This window comes from Thunnus albacares, chromosome 4 (genome assembly GCF_914725855.1).
Source record: "Thunnus albacares chromosome 4, fThuAlb1.1, whole genome shotgun sequence".
Classification (NCBI taxonomy): domain Eukaryota; kingdom Metazoa; phylum Chordata; class Actinopteri; order Scombriformes; family Scombridae; genus Thunnus; species Thunnus albacares.
In genome coordinates this window covers 4,735,603-4,749,660 of record NC_058109.1, presented here as the reverse complement: position 1 = coordinate 4,749,660, position 14,058 = coordinate 4,735,603, and positions in this window count along the sequence as shown.

Here is a 14,058-nt window from a genome sequence, read left to right as displayed (position 1 = left end):
ACTGTTGTAGCTGCTGGAGGTGGAGCTAGTTTACACTACTTTATATACAGTTAGCTAGTTTAGTCCACTGGTTCCCAACCTAGGGGTCGGGCCCCTCCAAAGGGTCAGCAGATAAATCTGAGGGGTCATGAGATGATTAATGGGAGAGGAAAGAAGAAAAAACTAAGTTCTGATACACAAATCTGTTTTCAGTTTTTGGATTTTTTCTCTAATTTTTGCTGAAATATTGGATCATTTGAACATTTATTGAAATGAAAGCATGTGAGAAGTTTAGAGGGAAAAATCACTATTTGGTGGAGCTGTTAACAACTCATAGACATGTGAAATGTGACCCCGACTACACACTGCTTTTTGTAAGACGTCAAAAGCCAAAAAGGTTGGAAACCACTGGTTTCATCTTTAATTAACAATGTGTTGTATTTTAAAAGCTTGTTATATTATCCATTGTGTCAAATTTGCATCTGAAAAGTAACTAAAGCTGTTAAATAAATGTAGTGGAGTAGAAAGTACAATATTTCCCTCTGAAATGTAGTGGAGTGGAAGTATAAAGTAGCATCACATGGAAATACTCAAGTACAGTAGAAGTACCTCACACTTGTACTTAAGTACAGTACTTGCACATCTGCACACACTTGAGGCTGCAACTAACAATTATTGATTGAACTTTGGGCACTATGTGTTTAAAGAGTTATATCTCCTTCACAGTTCTTTCTATATTGATGTAAAACTACTCAAATTAAAGCTGAGACTTTAATGGTTGGTTGATTTAATGGTTCTTTCTCCTCTTTCTTCTCCTTTCACTTGTCTTTCGTCCTTTTCTGTCCTTCCTCCTGTACTCTGATCTTCTTCTCGTCTCTCCATTTCTCTCTGACCTCGACCTTAATTATTCAAATTTTTCTTTTGTTCTCTATTTTTTAAACATATACTCACTCAGTAGCAACTTTTATGTTTCCCCTTTAACAAAAAAATGTCTTGTTTGTGATCCTCAGATGTCCTCACTTGTCCTTCTGCATCTTTTATTTATTTTTCCCTCCTGATTAACGGTCTGTCTCTCCTCTCATTCTCTCTCTTTTTTTTATTTATATCTCTCTGCTCATTACTTTCAGTTCAACAAGCTCATTATTTCTCCTGCAGAAAGGTGACAAACAACCATCTCCAGTTCTCTTTATTTCACAATCTTCTTCCGTCACATCTTTCATGTTCTTCCTGCAAAAAAGCTGTATAATGGATAAAGTGGGGGCTGGTAACGGTGACTAGTTTACAAATAGGAAATGTTTGTCCCTTTCAGTGGCAACATGGCGAGGATGCACATGCTCCTCAAAGATCCACACTGTTCATTTAGTCTTATCTCTTTCTCCTCTCTGAGCTTCATTATTTAGTCTCATTAGAATTCAGACGTCGTGATATTCTGCTCTCAGCTATTCTTCTTAAACCCGCAGACTAAAATATTAATCTGATTGTGTTTAACTTGTGTCTCTTTGCCTCCAACAAGCTACTGACACTTAAAAACTCATAAAAATGTCAAGGTTGAACTCAGCTGTCTCTCTTTTTTTTAATTAGTAACCTTTTTTTTTATTCCAAGACATTGTAAAACACAAGACAATTTAATTTTATATAACCATAGAAACAGTCTCCTCAGGTTTCTGGTGAATGAAGCTCTTTCCTCGTGTGTTCGGGAGGTAAATGAGAGGTGGAAGATGAAGTGAGGTCACAACTCACAGCTCAGTGACACTCACCTGACATGCTTCTTGTTAAATTTAATTAGAGGCTCTGACAGAGGCATGCGTACCTGACAGCGTGCCTGTTGGGGTTGATAAGAAACCATATTTTACCAAGTTTTCAGCAGGTGGTTTGCAACCAATTTGGCTCCTCGGGTAGAAACTGAAGTGAGGATGTCATATTCTCTGGTGGAAAACGTTATTCTGCGACAGTCGTGAGTAATCCTGACTGTGGATTTCTCTGACAGCAAGCCGGCGGGGGGGTGGGCGAATGAAAAGACTCGGAAAGGAAGGAGACAAAAAGAGACAAAGAGCGACATGCGGGCTGTTGTTTCGAATCAAAATCTTCCAAAAGGACACAGTGTTTATGATGAGAGACGGAAACAGAGAGGAAGAGAAAATCTAAAAATAAATGACGGCCGACACAGCAGGGACACAGACATGTTGAAGGGCAGCAGCTCAATATAAAGAAACACTACATCGTATTTAAATAAGTATTTAATGGGTCATATTTAAGGCTTTGCTGGGTGGTTGCTATGTGGTTGCTAGGTAGTTTTTGGCTTTTACATTTGAAAAGTGAGGGTTGTATTACATTAAAGGACTACACATCCACAACAGCAGGTATTATTTTTGAATGGAGGGTACCAGTAAATACGGCTCCTATAAAACATGTTGCATCATGGGATGTTTTTAGCTTTAATGTTGCTATGCTAGAGGGTTCCTTCAAGTCCGTCCATAGTGTGTCTTTAAGAGTTTATTAGCACTAAAAGTGTTTCGTTAGCCAAGTTTAAACTACGGGTTTCTTACGGTTTTGTGTAACATGTTTTCCTGCCACGAGGGAAATAAATTCCACATGAGTGAAAACAAGTTAAAAGTGTCTCCTGATATTTTTACTGCAGAAACAACCCGGGGGATCGAATAATCTGATCTGTGCGGCAGATGAGTGTGTAGAGTATGACTGTAGTCAGGTTTCAATCCACATGTAGCACAAAATTTAACTGAAATTTCTGAAAATCCATAACAGAAAATGCAAATTAACGTGCGTTTCCATCCGCTACTGTTTTATGAATATTAAGAGTCAAAGCTGAAGTGATGGAAAACATCCTGATGATGAAGAACATGATGGACAAACAGCTGACATCACGGCTTCCTGGTTTTTGAAGCGTTTTGATAACAGCTCTGTGTGTCAGTTATACAGACACGTATTGAACGTTGCTCAGAGACGAAGAAGAGAGCTGACAGTGAAACACGTCTGCTGCCATGTTTCATCTCTCCAGCGGGGCAGAAACCTTCAGGGACATTTCAGTCACATGTTTCCTGTACGTCATCATTTATTTCCTAAATCTGTTTCCATTGTCGCATTTTACTTTTATCGATACGTCAACTTTTCCACTTCATCCAAGCATAAAAACTCTTTTGTGTTATTTAAACTTTTTTCTAATTTCCACTCACGTTTTTTTATGCACAAATTGAAAAAGTGCATAAAAGTCAATGGAAAGATGCAAATTTGCCCCGTTTGGCGCAAAACAAAAGCAAACACACATCCGCGAGAGTTGAAAATGTTTCAACTTGAGCGAAAACTTATAGCACATATCCCGGAGCTTTATAATGTGCTCTGAAGACACTGAGGTGTTGCTAGGTGGTTATGACGGTGTTTCAAATAGTTAATCAGGTGTTAGAAATGGTTGCTAGGATGTTTAGGGTGGTTGCTAGGGTATTACTAGGTTTTAACTAAAGTTCAGGGTTGTTGCTAAGGTGTTGCTAAGTGGTCGCTAAAGTCCTCTTGGTGGGGATTAAGAAGCAGTAGCTACATTATGGTTGCTATGGTGATGCCAAGAGGTTGCTATGCTGGCAGTTAGTAAGTGATTGTAGCGTTGAATGGTATCCATAGCAACCAGCATTCTTGATTCCTTTACATACCAAGTGAAAACCTAAGTTTGGAGTCTGTATTTCAACATGTTTACGTGCTGCATGTCCTAATACCATTCCCTATTAAAGTTTATTACGTTGCACTGCTTATCTGGGTTGTTCTATCAGTTAATGACTGCAGTAACTGAGCCTTCAGCTCCGGGGGACCAAAACAACAACAACAATAACAACAAAAAATAAAGAAAAAATGAAACAGAGTTAGCAGAGAAGACAGGAGGACAACCAAAACAGAGTGACAGAGAGGCAGAACTGGACAGAAATCAAAACAAAAAGAGAAAAGGGAACAAAAGAAAGACTGACAGATGGACGGACAGATGGGTGGAGGGCACCTGTATTATCCTGCAGCTGTGTGAATGTGTGTGTGTGTGTGTGTGTTATGCTCAGCTGGATTACTGTTAACCTCAAACACACTCTGATGTTGTCATGGATTAGCTCCACAAACTAACTTCACACACACACACACACACGCTTTAACACACATGAACAAAAACACACACAAAAAAAAGTAACACACGGAGTCATGTGGTCATTAAGGTGAGTATTAAAAGTCCTTTTAAAGTCACACACACACACACACACACACACACACACACACACACACACACAGCTAGACTGCAGCAGGTCTCAGATGGAGGTAATAAATCTCTTGCTGTCTCTCTGGAGAGTTGCTCACCATAGGAGTCTCGTCTGCTCTGCGGCCGTCACACAGAGAGGAGGGAGGAAGGTTTTTGGGGGTCAGGTTTGGAGGACAATCAGAGGAAGTCTAGACGATGACATCACTCAACCCTAGCACTTCTCAGAGTGGGATTAAAGTCCACTCGGTGTTAAATTTACACTAATGCTGACCTCCAGTGGCTCATGAGGAAGGACTGGGAATCATGTGAGATCACCAAAGTCTATGGATCATTAGAAATAGTAAAGGTTTAAGATGTCCTGCACTAACTTACCCCCTTTCAACCAAGACAGTTCAAGGGCCAGTTTGGAGCCGGTGTCTAATCTCAAACCAGTTCTTCACGTTTCGACAGCCAAAGAACTGGCTCTTGTTTTCGGAGATGTGAGAGAGAGACGGTCTTGCTTGAGTATACTTCAGTGTGATCATTCTGCCAGTAATGGCATACTTAACTGTTCATTTAGTAGGCAGTATGCAGTACATACAATAGAAACTCTTTCAGTGTTCATTTGGGCTCCTGACTGTTGTTTTAAGACACACTTGAAGAATTGTGAACCTTTCCTTTAACCTTTGTTTATGTCCTTGCATCTCTTCTTCTCTGCTGCTGGTATTACTTCACCATGAAGTTATAAAACAAGAATATAAACAAACAATATTTCCTGAATGAGAGGTTGCGAACGTCTCGCCCAGTTCCACATACAGTAGACATGAAAGGGAATTTCAGTCTGACTGCACCACAGTTTCATTCACTGGGTTTGTCTTTAGTGCCATGATGGAGGACAAAATGTATAATAAATATATTATGTTCCCAAATATCAGGGTGACTTACAAGCAGTAAGGAAGTACAGATTTCTGGAGCCAGTGTCCATAACGTCCTCACAAGAAAAACAACACAACAGGTCATAACGTCAATCGCCCCGAAAACAACCTGTAGTTACGTTTGAGTGACCGATCTATCATTGGCAGTATTTATGACCCGGAGCAGTGGAGCAGTTCAGATGACGTATATATTACAGTATGTGGACATTCAGTGGAGGAGCGGTGGATGGAGGCATCAACCCAACAGCAGAGACTGTTGATTGTTTCCTGTTTCCAACCACGAGTCGTTTTTTAAAAAGCGTAACTACGATCGTCCACTAACTTATATTATATTTTATATGGTGTGTTCTATGTGTTTTTTTTTTGGGGGGGGGGTTGTTTGTTTTGTTTTGTTTTGTTTTGTTTTTTTGCTTTGTACTGGTTGTTGTTGTGCTGTTGTATGTTTTTTATTGGGGACTACAGATGCAAACTAGCTTCAAGCTAACTCTGGTGCAGAGCATCTTCAATGTTTCAAACTGCACACTGTCCCTGTCAATAAATCAATCAATTACAACTTTAATCCCCTATGGTTATTATTGTTGCCATGACGATGAAGGTGGTCTAACTTTAAGGAAGTAGTAACTTAGACACCACATGTTTCTATAACCTTAACAAAGTGATCATTTTAACCCAAAACCATGATCTTTTCCTAAACCTAACCAGACCTTCATCACAGTGTTGTCACATCATAAAACATCATTATTTTTAAACAGTGACGTGTAACAGTTTTGGAAAATACAGACAAATGTTGTCCTGCTGATTACTGCTGACAGGGACACCAGATTATAAAACACTCCTGTGTGTCCATCTGGAGTCACATGTTCAAACAACCTAGTTGATTGTATTATTGGGAGGACTTGTTGTAGGTTCTGAACCTGCAGCCTCTCTCTGACCGGACGGTTACACCAAACACCAGGTTGCCGCCACGGTGCCTGACCACAGCTGCAGATCAAGATGTCTTCCTCACCTTTGAACCTGCTCACATGCAAATCAGGTCGAGCTGAAGTTTTAGAAGAGAGAAAAGAAGCGACACGTGAGCACGCTGCATTAGAAACAACAGCAAAAACAGAAATTTTTATTGGTCACGTAAACAAAATCAGACTTAAAAATCAGCATCATCGTTACACATAGAGCTCCTCGGTACAGGAACAAGGCGTCGGACCTTTACAGCGTCACACACTAATAACATGCAGATTCTTCGGCCTCCTGAAGCACACAAAGCAGCGTCTTTTAATCTATGAGTGGGGACCAAAACATAGGAGATGGGCCTGTTTCTCCAAATGATGACACACACACACACACACATATATATATATATAGGCTATATATCAATCTCTAAAGTGAGAATATGTATCTTCAATTCAGTTACAGAACATTTAAAACTTCCTAACATTCAACCTTATTTGATTTCAAATTAAATGCTTTTTAAGGGGACTGTTCATGTCGGTAATTCAGTTTATCCAGGCTCCTGAATTTTAAGGATTTGTATAAATTAATAAGCGTCACAAAGAAACACTGATGAGAATATGATATGGTGTGTTTTTAACAATATTTTGCAGTTATACATCTTACACATGTAACTGTGCTCTTTACAAAATACACCGTTGGTCGTTTCAGTCAGACTGTGATTGTTCTGTTATCAAGCAGGGAAACAGTGAAACATAACAAATAAAAATGAAAACACATAAATTAACCCATAAGTTGATCTGTACTCCTTGTGGCGCTGTCTGTTAAGATGTCAATGAGAAAATCGGTGACACAGAGTTAAAGAAAACAACAACACACATTCAGCCATTTTTAAAACATGGCTACAACAAAAGTACAATCTCATCAGAGGATTCAGTCTGTGCTTCAAAATCTACATTTTGTTCTTATGATTTGATCGCAGAGGAAGTACAGAGAGGGCTTCTGAATCAAGCAATATTTAAGGCTCGTTGTTTTACCAATCTTTACCAAAAAAAAAAAAGCCTAATTTTTGTAAAAAGTGGATGATTTTTCCCCAGATTTCATGTCCACAGGTGACACATGAAGAGAAAAATGGGGAGAAATGGTGAATAAGCTGCTTGAGTTTACATTAAATAAATAAATTGTAAAATATTCTGGACAGTTTTTTAATGTTTTAAAATGAAAAAAAAAAAGAAAATAATAAGCCCAATATGTTACAATCCCATCTGCTTTCTAACAGTCTAGAGACCCTGGTTTTCACTTACATTAAAGAGATAAGTCACTTTTCTCAAGTAATATTACAATAGTTGTTATACTTTATATCAAATATCTGCAGATACACTGAGACCTTCTGTCTTTGCTCATACTGTGTTTCCTCATAACAACTCTAATCTATTAACTATTTCCTGCAGCTGATAGTGTAACTACTGCACTTTAAAATAAAAGTGATGTATCCCTTAAATCCTCCTTAAACTTTCTTCTGTGCTAAATGTTACTTTCATTGTCATATATCGATTAAAAACGATTCACAAACAGACACACGACGTCTTTCTCAGGCCACGTAATATATATGTATATGTGTATATATATATATATATGTTTTTTTCATTCTTTTCATACATTTCATAGACTTTAATATTCAGTGTTTCATTCTGGTTTCTTAGAGCGATATTTCACCTGGACAGAATCGTTTCCTTTTTAACATTTTACATTTAAATTCATGCTGCTTCATGAACACGGAGGCGTCTGTCACATTCTGGTTCCTGTTTTTTATTTGTAAGGCTGAAAAATGTTACAGTACTGCTAACAAACGGATCACTCAGAGGCCTCGGTCCTGACAGAAATCCTCCTTAAATCCCTCCATCATCACTCTTCTAAAAGGTACTGTAGGTTCACTTTGTGTTATTGACCTTCATCATGACACAGGAGCTGCTGAGACCACACTGACACCCTGGATCATCAAACTGTGAACAAGTTAAAGGGGCGTAAGTGAGTTTTTATTACTTCATACAACAATGTAATCATAATAAAGTATCAGTGAATGTTGGTTTAAGTCAGAAATGCCAGATTTGTGATGATTTACTGCCAAATGTGTGTTTTAAAGTTTCATTTATTGCGAGGAATGACAGGAATTCTGCAGAAAGAGTGAAATAATCCTGGGAAGTATTAATATTACAATCATGAGAAATGCTTAAACCTAATCCGGCTGCTATTTAGGGCTTTAATTAACAGTAATTGGTTGTGTCTGGGCGTGTTGTTGCAGTCCTCCTGGTCAATAAAGGTCATGAATCACTTGTGGCTCTTTAAAATGATGACGACTGAGTGTTTTAGCCTAAAACACCATTCCACCTGAAATATCGCTTTAACTATACATCTATGAACTCTGTACGTTCAAGACAGGATAATAAAAAACAAACAAAAAAAAAAACAGAGCAGGAATGTTTATACAATATTGTTTCCAAGGCGACTGCGCTGAAATCACGTGACCGTTTTCATGTGTGAACAGACAGATATTGTGATATTTGCGTGACACTGCTGCGATGGCGCGTCACCGCCTGCAGAACGGCATTGATTTTTTTGTACATTCATTGAGTCTGAGTAAAATGCTACTGCTGTGTGTTACATTTGTGCATATTGTTTACTGTACATAAAGGGAAGCATCCAGCTCAGTCTGGGTGTTTTTCAGTGGGCGGTTTTGTTGAAGCTGAGTAAAAACAGGAGCGTGTTAAAGTGTTATTTTTCCTCTATTTTCCTTTTTTAGTGGCTGATAAAAAAAATCTGCTTATGTTAAGGTTACATTTTCACCAGCAGCTTGTTTTCACAGCGCTGGCAACCTTCTCTGTATATTTTCTGAAGCAGCAGGATGTGTAGTGATTAATGAGACCGAGCTCAGGGTCAAAACCCTGAACATTGCTGAAGTGTCCTTGAGTAAAGTACTGAATTCTAAGCAGCTGCGGGAACGCTGTGTTGTAACTGACCTCTGACCTTTAACCTGCATGTAGCATGAAGAAGCCAAAGGCAGAAGGAGACTTTTTTTTTTTTTTCTCATTATTTGTTTTCAACTTGTGGAAAATAGAAATATACTGTAAATTGAATTGTGAGTTATAGCGCTGATATATTCGCTTTTAACGTCATGTTCAGATGCAATTTGCCCATCCTGCATTCTTCGGAGCACGTATCAAATGTCAGTGTGTAATGTGTCGGTCGTGGCTCGTATTGATCAACCTACAGAGAACTATCGGCGACTCTGCAGATCTCCTCGGCTTTATGGAGGTTTACAGTGAGTTTCAGCTCATCGTTTTTGCTGTTTTCAGAGAAAAAGCTCTAAAAAGACTAGCTGGTGAACATAGTGGATCATTTAGCAGCTAAAGAGACAGATATTTCCCTCAGGAGTTGATAGAGAGCAAAAACAGAAGCTAAAAGAGAGTGAATATTGGATTTACATTCACCAGGTGGACAGAAACACGACTCCAAATGTTGCTCCGTAACTGCTGGATGTGGAAATAAACAACTGTTTGCTAACAAATTCAACATATCAATTTGAAAAAAAGTGATGAAATGTTGTCAGTGTTGTGTTCACTACTTGTTTCTGCTGAAAACTAATGGACAGAACATCTGTTAATGCAGGTTAAATTAAAAAATATGCAAATGTGAGATGCAATTATGAGCTCATGAGAAGTGGAGGTTTTATATCAGGATGTGAAATCAGATCTGCAGCAGACTTTAAACAAATGACAACTATGGCAGAAAGTTTTGTGGTCTGCATCAGCACTTTTCCCTCCCAGATCTTAACATTAACAATATAATAATGCCTTCAAGTGACGTTATGTTTATGTTGGACAAAATCTGAAATCAGCCCTTATTTGCACTTGTTCAGTGGTTCCCAACAAGTTGTGAGATGAATCTGAGAGGTTGTTTTTAAAAACATACTGTATTCTTGCTACACAAATTATCTTTATTGCTCTGATTTTTCTCAAATTGCTACATTTTTTAGTGAAATAATGAATAGTTTTACCTCTTCAGGCCTCTAAACACAGCTCAAATAAAACAATCTGAGAAGGGAACATTATTTTTTGCTTACAAATTATAAACATAAACTATCCAGGATGAAGGAGAACGAATAAACGCTGCTTTACCTTAAAAGGTAACAAACTATAAAAGGCTGGAAACCACTGCAGTAGCGGACGTACTTCTTAATTATACATGTGAACACAAAGTACAAAGCCTAAGTATGTGAACAATGACGTCTACGTCCTTTCTTACAAAGCCAGAATATCATGAACCTTTGCTTTCTTATTTAGGGATTCTTTGTATAAATGTTGGTCGCTCATAAATGAAACTAAATTACTAAAATCCCTTGTAGATGATGCTTTTTAGAGATGATGAACTTCAGGTGAACCTTTTTTTTATTCCAAAATCCGCTCAAACTACATTATTAACCTGCTTTGGGATTAAACAAATAAACAAAAATCTAAATCAGATGCTTAAGTTTTAATCATTAGCATAGCGAGGTTATTTCTTTGTCTTCGTGACTTCCTGCAGCCTCCGTTAAAGTTCTGACTACGCAGCAGCATTTTTATCTCCGGCCTGGTGTGAATTAAACTTCCACCTGCAGATGATTTGAGCTAAAAATGTATAATTTATTCCCATAAAGTCTCCTCAGGTCTTTACTTTTTCCCTCGTCGGGGATACATTCAGAGGTTTTTAAGAGTTATGACATTGTCTCCTCTGTCTTCTCCTCACAAGGACTTTCCATGACATCCGAGAGCTGCTCCACCAACGGTCCGTGATATAAATAGACTATTTCTATGGTAACAGAGTCATCTTGCTGCCGACAGAATAAAGATTGATTTTCTCGGTGTCTTTGGTCAAGGTGCTCATGTTCGGTCTTGACATTCAGACGCGTCACAGAAGAAGAGAAACATGGTTTTGCTTTTTTTCAGGTGGTCGTATGTCCCTCCTCTGATCCATTCCTCTATTTATTTATTCTTTGTTGTTGATCCTGTCTGCTTTAGAAACTCTCTACAAAAACTTTCTCCCACTCGCTTTCCTCTCTTTATTTCCGCTCACCTTTTTCTCTCGCTGCTGTCTTTCTATACTGATACCAGTTACATATTCATAAGGTGAACAGTTCACCTTCACACTGACGCAGGAAATAAATGCAAGCACATCACATCATCAGTAACACACGACACAGGCCTTCAGGAGGAGATGTGTGTGCGTGATGGTTCAGAACAATCTCAACAAGCTCTTAAACTCATTAAAAGTTTAACATTTAGTTTAAACGGTCAGTTCATGCACAGTAATTTATTGCTGTAAGATTTCTGCCTCTTCCGCAATATAAAGAAACATGTTTGTCCCTGTTTCTTTCATCCACTGATGTCGCTGTGAACAGTTTTAACTTTCTACTAATGATAAGCTGGATGAAAATATCACAATTAACGATATTATCATGATAATCATCCAACTCTTCTGACATGCTTCTATATAGTAAATTCAGTTACTACATTACTACACCATGATCACCTTGGATTTAATCAAACCGAACAAACTGAACAGTGAAACGTGTATTTCTGTATCAAAAACACTAAAAACAAAAGCAGGTTATTTAAGGAGACGGTGAATTTAAAGCAGATTTCAGTCAACTTTCTCTTGTTCTTATTTATAACGGCTGTTAATAGTGGTGAAAGAAGCAAAAAATCCTGCACATTGTTGAGGACTTGTGCTCATAAAGTAGCTGCACTTCAGCTGGTCGACCGGCTGATGTTAACATCACAAGTCATGACCCGAGTAGCTCAGCTTGATGGAGGAGGAGCAGCAGTCTGGTTCTCTGGTGCTGCTGTGTCTCTTTTGGACCAGTAAAAAGATGTTTTCTCTTGTGGTGTGTGTGTGTGTGTGTGTGTGTGTGTGTGTGTGTGTGTGTGTGTGTGTGTGTGCTGTGTTCATGGTGCCCTCTGAAAATGGTGATAATCACGGTAATGGCAGTAACGGAAACATTTCATTTTAACGGGCACATTTCTACTTTCTAATTTGGAAAGTGTCTCTTTAAAAACTGCTGACAGTTGATTATGGGGAGATTGTTTCTGGAAAGACAAGTTTTTATCTTTTAAAATGTTGTTTTTTATTGTTTTGAGCACCAGAAATAAAATTGTATTCACCTTCATTGTACTGGGCTTCCAGAGGCAGATATCTCAACACCTTGACAAATAAAACCAAAACTATCTGTAGGCTACATTATAACTCTAATAGCTGAAAAAAAAATGTTTTTATGTATTTTGTATGAACCAACTCTTAAATATTTACTTTATAAAATCTTCTTTTTTCCACTTTTTCTTTTCACAATTGGTTTTGAAGATTTTTTTTTTTATAAGATTTGTTCGTTAGCACGTTGCTAACATGCATGAATCACTGACATTAAATAATAGAGATGATGTTCTAATGCATTTCTTTGTTGTATTTAAATTGCCTCTGTGTTTGAAATGTGCTGTACAAAGCAGTTTTTCTAGATTACATTTTCCAGACCTACTAAGGGGGACAAAAACTAATTTAAAAAGTATAAATTGTGTTTATATGAACCAATGTTTAACAGAGAATATTCTGTGATGCTTGAACCCGGATATTGTATCTTACTTGACTCTCGTCAAACATATACAGAGGTGCAGAGTTTTTCCACAAAAGCAATCTACAGTCTTTCTGCTTCTTCCTGACCTGATTCTATCCAAGAAGAACAATCATTCCCTCCTGTGTTGTTTCCCCCCACTAATGAGGACCTGCAGCCCTAATCTCTCAACACTCAACGACTCTCGACAAGAATCAGCGTTAGAGGACTTTTTCAAGCTCATTAAAACCTTTTAAGCTGAGTTGTGTGTCTGTTTATTCTTGTCTTTTAACTCCGGCCTCCTACAGGCGAGTGGGAAACCTGAATGTGTCATTCAAAGTATTTAACTTCATGCAGAGTCACTCCCCGTCTTCCCCCGCGAGCTGAAAATCCATCTCTTCAACAATCACCTCACGTCATCCAGGGACTCCGCTGCATCCTATCGACTCCCTCGCATCTTCTCTTCTCTTTAACTCACTTTACTTCACTCACAGACAGAAACTTGCCTGCCTGATAACCTCTGATTTCTGTTCCTTTTCCCAAACATGTCTCTCCTAAATCACAGAGGGTTTGATCTTCGTACTCTTTACTTTTTGTTGTATGCCATTGATCTACAAGTTGATTGATAGGAGTAGTGCTGCAACAATTAGTTGATTAATTGATTAGTTGATTGACAAAAATATAATCAGCAACTATTTTGATGATTGATAAGTCGTTTTGAGTTATTTTTCAAGAAAAAATGCCAAAATTCTCTGATTCCATTTCTTTGGGTTGTGAACTGTTGGTTGAGACAAAACAACCAATTGATTAATTGAGAAAATAATCAATATTTAGTTGTTAGTTAGTTTCAGCCCTGACTATCATCTTAAAACTTAATATCTGATAAAATCATGTCTCTCCATATATGAATCTCTGAATGTGTCTGAATGGTTTGATTGTACTATTAAATGACAGGTCTGGTTCTATATTTTACCACTGAAAACAAATCCCATTAAAAGACCAAAACCAACAATTAATTGATCCAACTAACAATTATTGTCTGTATATCTTATTCCTCTGTGCTGTAGAGCTCTGTCTATTGTCCATCTAAACCATTAAAAACACATCAAGGAGCCACACCGCCGCACTGGGTGACATGACATGTACGTCAAGTTCAACTTTGATTAACTTTGATCCATAAATTTGTGCCATTGACCGATAGCAAGCTGTTTTGACATTGCTGACCTTTGAGGGGAGCCAGAGAGTCCAAAATGGAGGAAGTTATCGTTGCTTATTAGCTGTGTGTTATCATTCACTGTTATTTAACCTCCTCTATCAGAGAAAAAACGGTTTCTGAAAAG